This window comes from Ranitomeya variabilis, chromosome 7, assembly GCF_051348905.1.
Source record: "Ranitomeya variabilis isolate aRanVar5 chromosome 7, aRanVar5.hap1, whole genome shotgun sequence".
NCBI classification, from domain to species: domain Eukaryota; kingdom Metazoa; phylum Chordata; class Amphibia; order Anura; family Dendrobatidae; genus Ranitomeya; species Ranitomeya variabilis.
The window spans coordinates 49,880,440-49,889,426 of record NC_135238.1 but is presented as its reverse complement, the minus strand read 5'-3'; positions in this window follow the sequence as shown (position 1 = coordinate 49,889,426).

Genomic DNA, 8,987 nt, shown 5'->3' with positions numbered 1-8,987 from the left:
CTCCTCATGTCCACAGTAAGACCCCCCATAGCCTCATGTCCACCGTAAGACCCATAGCCCCCCATGTCCACAGTAAGACCCCCATAGCCTCCCCATGTCCACAGTAAGACCCCCATAGCCTCCTCATTTCCACAGTAAGACCCCCATAGCCTCCCCATGTCCACAGTAAGACCCCCATAGCCTCCTAATGTCCACAGTGAGACCCCCATAGCCTCCCCATGTCCACAGTAAGACCCCCATAGCCTCCCTATGTCCACAGTAAGATCTCCATAGCCTCCTCATGTCCACAATAAGACCCCCATAGCCTCCCTATGTCCACAGTAAGATCTCCATAGCCTCCTCATGTCCACAATAAGACCCCCATAGCCTCCCCATGTCCACAGTAAGACCCCCATAGCCTCCCCATGTCCACAATAAGACCCCCATAGCATCCTCATGTCCACAGTAAGACCCCCATAGCCTCCCCATGTCCACAGTAAGACCCCCATAGGCTCCCTATGTCCGCAATAAGACCCCCATAACCTTCCTATGTCCACAGTAAGACTCACATAGCCTCCCCATGTCCACAGTAAGACCCCCATAGCCTCCCTATGTCCACAGTAAGACACCCATAGCCTCCCGATGTGCAGCCAAACATCCCATATATATAAATAACTAAAAAAAACACATACTCACCTCGGTCCCATTCCCCGGCCCTCTGCTTCTGCGCCTGTGTTGGTGTCTCCGGTGCGCTGACTCTCCGTAGTACGCAGCTGGCGCGATGAAATGACGTAATCTCATCAGCTGTTTCACGCGCTGATTGGTGGAGGAAGTGGCCTGAGGCACAGTCTTGAGCACTTTTCATTCATGGCAAGAAGCCTTTTCGCTGACATCATCCTTCCACTGTAGTCTGCTCCAGGGCCGCTATAGCGCACTGGTTTGCCAGTATAGCGCACTGGTTTGCCAGTATAGCGCACTGGTTTGCCATACTTCACAGAGTAGCTTGTCGCCACAGTACAGTTCAGCGAGTTTCTCTACACCCGCTCAGCGGCTCCATGTCCTATCGCAATGGACACCCTGGATCTACCACTTGGGACCCTCGCTACTCTCAGTCTGTACCTTCTTTGGCGTTTATCAAGCTTCGGGTTTCTTGTGATACCTCATCCTATCCAATGACCCCTTTAAGGTAGAAGGCCACTCTTCTGTCGGTTCCTAGTCACACTACCTCATTGTCATGTCGTCTCCTTTGCTGTCAATCACCCAAACGGCAGCACTGCACACTTATCACTTCTTCAGACCCTAACTCCTCTCATTGACTAACTTCAGGAAGCAGGTCACAATACGGCGCACCGTGAAATTATTGCGGCCCCATAGAAATCTATTGGGGCCGCAAAACAACGGCAAGTGTAAAAGAAGCCTTAGGCGTACCCTTTCACCTACATTCTGTGCAAACACTACCTCACGTCCTAAGTCCTAATCTTTCATGCATCACATCACTAAGCTTAATAATTCCTTACATGATCACATTACATAGGCAAACATCTTACCCTTCACATGACACAAGATGTACACAAGACACAGGACATTATTCAGATTGCACATCACATTATACACAGCCGTGAGGTCTCCTTACACTGACATCTGGTGATACATTTGGCTATGTCTTTGCAATGTGTTAGCCGAAAAACTCACAAACGAAATTTTTTTTTTTTTTAGGTAAAATTCGACTATATGTGACAACATATGCAAAACATTTGTCCCGGCAAATTTTGAAAACGAATACATAAAGGGCTAAAAAAAAAAATAAGGTCGAACACAATTTTTATCTTTATAGCTGACAACCATTTGCTTCCGATTTACTAAAATCAGCAGGAATATGTATTCATTCCCTTTAAGTAATCCACATATGTGTTTCACAGAGGCCCCTGGCTGCAGGCCGTGCAGAAAAATGCAATGCCGCTCTATTTAAATTATTCTTTTTCCCACTTTCTTCTCACTGCAGGATTTCAGGAATCTAGGAAAGAAGGATATTCTTGATCCTTTAAATCGAATCCGTCAGCAGGGTTTGTTATGAAATCCGAGAGCAGCAGGATGTAGGGGCAGAGACCCTGATTCCGGGAATGTGTCACTTGCTGGGCTGTATTTTGCTTTTTCAATTATACCAGTGGTTTCTTGGCAGGAGATTATCACTACAGGAGTAGCTGTCTCGTGCCTCCTGCTCCAACCGCTGATTAGCATATATTAGAGCTGCAGCAGAGAAAACGGTCATTCTATCACAACTGCTGCACCCAGTAAAGTAAGTGACATATCACTGGAATCAGGGTCTCAGTCCCAACACTGTGCTACTGTCAGATTCCCTTTAAGGGGTATTGCGGTTACATCAAGTTGGGTGAATGTTGTTACTGTACAGTATACAGATCTCCAGTATAATGTTATTAAAGCTTTTGAATACTTCTTAAAACAGACCTGTCACCAGACTTCACAATGCCAACCGCACAAATAATTAAATAAATCTATTATCCAGATGAGGCTGGTGTGCTTACTTTTAAAAATCTGTCAGAATTATATTACAATTTTTTGAAACATTTAATCCTAATCTCTGCCCCACACAGAATGACTGACTGCTCCTCAGTGACACACTTCCTTGCTGCTGCTGAAATCTCACATTGCTCAGTACACACTGCAACTGTCACTCAGCCTGGGTTGGCAGGCACTGAATACACTTGGACTCATGAGCTCTCAAACATATTAGCTGGACTCCTAAAAGGCACAATTTAATATCAGGATTATGCAGCCATTCTGAAAATGGATTTTCAAAGTAAGTACTCCAGACTTGTAAGGTCTGTGTGATCTATTTAATAATGTATACTGTTTGAATTCAATGGAATCAATGGTGCTATAAATAATAATTATTGTGAAATCTGGTGATAAATCCACTTTAAAAATGTTGACCCTACCAGTATACGGTACTTTTTCTTTTTTTCCAGTAGAACTTTAGGTGCTTCACATGAGATATTGAGCTTTGTAACTGCGCATCCATCTAAGCCTATGTGCACCTACTGTTAGACATCTGTTTAGCGTATGTGCCAGGATGTATTGGTTACACAGATCCGTCTGATGGATGCTATAATGTAGCATCTGTCACCATAGGAATTCAATGTGAAAGAAATACTATATGTTTTTCAGTCTTGTTGCGTGTGTTGCTAGCACCTGACAAATATTGCACCCCCCGCCCAGGCATAATCCCCCTGTAATGCCCCCTTAAAAAAATAATGCACCCACACTGTACTCTTTTGAATGTATTAATGTCCCTTTGCGCCCCATTTAAAAGTAATGATGTCTTCTGAGTGCCATTTCCAAAAGGGATAATACAGTGCCATTCTCCACAAAAAAAAAAGTTTATATTCACTTAATCCAAGCAACGGAGTTTGGAGAGTGGTACAACATACCTACAGGAGGGAGAGTGGTGAATGATTCAGCAAAAAAAAAAAAGGAGGGAGAGTGGCACGATGGACCTACAGGAGGGAGAGTGGCACGACGGACCTACAGGAGGGCGAGTGGTGCGACAGACCTACAGGAGGGAGAGTGGTGCAACATACCTACAGGAGGGAGAGTGGTGCGACGGATCTACAGGAGGGAGAGTGGTGCAACATACCTACAGGAGGGAGAGTGGTGCGACGGATCTACAGGAGGGAGAGTGGTATGACAGACCTACAGGAGGGAGAGTGGTGCGACGGATCTACAGGAGGGAGAGTGGCGTGACGGATCTACAGGAGGGATGTGGTGCGACGGACATACAGGAGGGAGAGTGGCGCGATGGACCTACAGGAGAGAGAGTGGTGCGACGGACCTACAGGAGAGAGTGGTGTGACGGACCTACAGGAGGGAGAGTGGTGCAACATACCTACAGGAGGGAGAGTGGTGCGACGGATCTACAGGAGGGAGAGTGGTACGACAGACCTACAGGAGGGAGAGTGGTGCGACGGATCTACAGGAGGGAGAGTGGCGTGACGGATCTACAGGAGGGATGTGGTGCGACGGACATACAGGAGGGAGAGTGGCGCGATGGACCTACAGGAGAGAGAGTGGTGCGACGGACCTACAGGAGAGAGTGGTGTGACGGACCTACAGGAGGGATGTGGTGCGACGGACATACATTACCAAAAATACATAAGGATAAGATAAATCCCCCTGGACGTCCAATAGTCTCTGGCATAGGAGGGTTGAGTGACAATATATGTAAATTTATTGACTTCTACTTAAAACCTTTGGTCGAGACCCTCCCCTCCTATGTCAGAGACACGACAGACGTTCTCACCAAGATTGATGGTGTCTCAATTCACGAAAATATGTTGCTGGTGACTATCGATATTGAATCGTTGTACACTTCAATAAGACACTCTGATGGGTTGCGAGCAGCCCGGTTCTTTCTTGAGACGGCCAACTGGGATGGCCATCTGTCTGATTTGATTTTGGATCTATTGGAATTTATTTTAACACATAATTTTTTTGTTTTTAAAGACCGGTTTTTTTTACAGATACAGGGTACCGCGATGGGCGCGGCCTGTGCCCCGGCGTACGCAAATCTTTTTCTCGGTTTTTGGGAGAGACATATTTTTCAGGGCGACGGGGCGCAGGCCGCTGACCCAGTGATAGGCTGGTTTCGTTACATTGATGACGTGTTGATGATCTGGGAGGGTGACGAGACCAGCCTATCGGGGTTTATGCGGTACCTCAATTCCAATACTTTCAATTTAAAATTTACATATAATTTCCATAAGAAATATATTAATTTTTTGGATATTAGTCTGGTTGTCGGGGAGGATGGAAGGATAGAAACAGACTTATATAGGAAAGATACTTCTGTTAATGCACTCTTGCATGCCTCCTCGGCACACAGCTATTCCACAATTAAGGCCATCCCAGTTGGCCAGTATCTCAGAAACAAGCGGATCTGCTCTACAGCGACACGTTTTGAGAGACAGTCCACGATCTTGGCAGAGAGGTTTAAATCCAGGGGTTACAGTGCCCGCAGCATAAAAGCTGGATATAAATGTGCACGAAATGTAGAGAGAAGTGAGTTACTAAAGCCATCTAAAAAGAAGGAGGAAACAACCAATTTTGAGATTAGTTATATCTCTACCTCCAATTGCCAGTGGGATCGGATCCATGAAATTTTGAAAAAACATTGGCCAGTATTGCTCACGGACTCAGTCCTAGCAGCCCACATACCAAAGGTGCCGCGCATGACACAGAGGAGGAGCAGGAACCTACGTGACCATCTGGTAAAAAGCCATTATGTGGCAAAAGAAAGGAGACTTTTTAATTCTGGTGGCCCAAGGAATGGCTGCTCCCCCTGTGGGTCGTGCGTGGCATGTCCAAACATCTTGAGATGTGACACCTTTATGGTGTCTGATGGAAGCAGGGAATTTAAAATTCGTGATCGCATTTCTTGCGGGACATCATACGTAATTTATTACGCGACTTGTCCCTGCTCCCTCATTTATGTGGGATTGACTTCTAGAGAACTTAGGATTAGAGTCCGTGAGCATGTACGTGACATCAAGGCTGCTAAAGATGAGGTAGATTTATCCATCTTAAAAACCCTACCTAAACACTTTAGGGAATTCCATGGATCCGATCCCCGGGGCTTGAGGGTTAGGGGTATTGACTGCATCCACGGTGGAGTGAGAGGTGGAAACTTGAAACAAATCCTTGCCCAGCGTGAGTGCAGATGGATTACGATCCTTGACACTCTATCCCCAAAGGGGTTAAATGAAAAATTGACCTTTGCACCTTTTTTGTGAGTACTTTTTTGTGATGTTTCTCTGATCCATCCGATTAATATAATAGTTGGAGACTTTGGCATGCCCTGTTCTTTTCACAATCTGTAGGGGTTTTTAGGACATAAAATAAATTTTTTGCAAGAACTTGGTATGATGATTGTTTACTTACCCTTTCTGTTGCTTAATTTTTTAATTCCTTTGTTTGTCCTGTTTGTTTATTTAGTGTACTTGTTTTGAGTATATGGGTTATAGAAGATTGCCTGTCCTTTCATAGAGAGTCCGGATCTGAGGGAGGAGAACAAGATGCCGTCAACTGTTAAAGGAAGAAGAAAATGCTCTCCAGTTGTCATTATGTATCTAGTGCCTTTGTCAATGGGTTGTCAGATTCTAATGTTGAAGGCAGGTGTTTTTTGCACTTATATGATGTGTGAAACATTTTTCCACTTACATCATATTGCACTTTATATATTCCCTCTTTTGGGTCTTAATTATATCCTAGCTTGTATTTTAATGTAAAACATATTTGTATAATGTATCACAATGTATTACTTATGCACTCTAGTTATATTAGTCACAGTGATATATATATATAAAAAATCTTTTTCTTTTTCTTTTTCCTTATTTATGCTATTTTTTACATTCTCACTATATTACGGGTTTTTTCCTTAGTTCTCATATTTTGTTCACTCACACCTGTCATTGTTCATTTATAGACCGCTGTCAATGTATATGTGTGCTGTGTTATTTAACACAGTGGATTTATGCAGGGCTGTGGGCTGACAAGCTCTATTTTGCTTTTTTTCATCTGTAGCGTTTCTGGCGTAGTGATTGTTGCTGGTGCGCGAGCGTGCCATGTTCCATCTAAACACATTACCTTTTTGGTCGGCACATTGCGCATGCGCTCTTTTTCGCTTCTTTTGTTTCACTTCCCTCTTTTTCTGACTCGAGCCATATTATAGATAGATTGCTGGTGGAGCGCGTGCGCGTCGCGCCCCCTTCCACACAACGTACCTCTGTGTGGCGACAATGTTGCGCAGTGCGCCTGCACCTGACGTCACTGGGTATATTTTTACCCGCATGCGCACTGGGCAGATGACGCCAATAGGAGGCGACGCCTTTTACATGTGTGGGGGAGCGCGGGCGCATGCGCCGACCTATCATCAGCAACTTGGGGTAGTATATAAGGACGGGCATGTGCAGGATTAACTCATCCCCTTCGAAAAAGCCATCAAAACGCGAAACGCGCGTCAGGGGTCTTAGGGTGGACCACTGTTTCCAGCTGGACCTACAATGGGTAAGCAGTGATGTCGGTATTTTTTATATATTGTTGACAACTATGCGGTGTTAATTACTTTTCGATACGAGCATGATTCCTTGCGTTTTTACACCAATAAGAGTGACATTTTTCTACCAAATACATAGACACATGCTACACCAGGTCATATTAATGGAGCAGTGATTCCCTTTTTGAGTGCTCAGCTGTTGTTTTCCCTCATTATACTATTTGTTCTGTATTGTTTTTTATACTGAATATTTAAATAAAAATTAATTATTTTAAGACTATGTGGTGGTGAATTATAGATACTCTGGTTCTCTTGGTGTCTAATTTGATATTTGAGTATTTCACCTGGCAATGCGCCGATTTAATATATGGGAAAGGTTTTAAACTACATACCTTTGACCCTTATGAATATGCAGTGCTGGATTGTTTTTGCTTGTATACAGGAGGGAGAGTGGCCCGATGGACCTACAAGAGGGAGAGTGGCACGACGGACCTACAGGAGGGAGAATGGTGCGACAGATCAACAGGAGGGAGAGTGATGCGACAGATCAACAGGAGGGAGAGTGATGCGACGGACCTACAAGAGGGAGAGTGATGTGATGGACCTACAGGAGAGAGAGTAGTGCGATGGACCAACAGGAGAGAGAGTGGTGTGACGGACCTACAGGAGGGATGTGGTGTGACGGACATACAGGAGGGAGAGTGGCGCGATGGACCTACAAGAGGGAGAGTGATGTGACGGACCTACAGGGGAGAGAGTGATGAGACGGACCTACAGGAGGAAAAGTGGCGCGACGGACCTACAAGAGGGAGAGTGGTGCGACGGATCTACAGGAGGGAGAGTGGCATGACGGATCTACAGGAGGGATGTGGTGCAACGGACATACAGGAGGGAGAGTGGCGCGATGGACCTACAGGAGAGAGAGTGGTGCGAAGGCCCTACAGGAGAGAGTGGTGTGACGGACCTACAGGAGGGATGTGGTGCGACGGACATACAGGAGGGAGAGTGGTGTGATGGACCTACAAGAGGGAGAGTGATGTGATGGACCTACAGGGGAGAGAGTGATGTGACGGACCTACAGGAGGAACAGTGGCCCGATGGACCTACAAGAGGGAGAGTGATGTGACGGACCTACAGGAGGGAGAGTGGTGCGACGGACCTACAGGAGGGAGAGTGGCGCGACAGATCAACAGGAGGAAGAGTGATGCGATGGATCAACAGGAGGGAGAGTGGTCTGACGGACCTACAGGAGGGAGAGTGGCGCGACGGACCTACAAGAGGGAGAGTGGCACGACGGACCTACAAGAGGGAGAGTGATGTGATGGACCTACAGGAGAGAGAGTGATGTGACAGACCTACAGGAGGGAGAGTGGCGCGACGGACCTACAAGAGGGAGAGTGATGTGATGGACCTATAGGAGAGAGAGTGATGTGGCGGACTTACAGGAGGGAGAGTGACGCGACGGATCAACAGGAGGGAGAGTGATGCGACAGACCTACAGGAGAGAGAGTGATGTGATGGACCTACAGGAGGGAGAGTGATGTGACGGACCTACAGGAGGGAGAGTGATGTGACGGACCTACAGGAGGGAGAGTGATGCGACAGACCTACAGGAGAGAGAGTGATGTGATGGACCTACAGGAGGGAGAGTGATGTGACGGACCTACAGGAGGGAGAGTGATGTGACGGACCTACAGGAGGGAGAGTGATGTGACGGACCTACAGGAGGGAGAGTGATGTGACGGACCTACAGGAGGGAGAGTGATGCGACAGACCTACAGGAGAGAGAGTGATGTGATGGACCTACAGGAGGGAGAGTGATGTGACGGACCTACAGGAGGGAGAGTGATGTGACGGACCTACAGGAGGGAGAGTGGTAGACAGATCTATGGGATGGAGACTTTTTCTTTTACTCTTTTACTAAAGCCAACAATAAAAC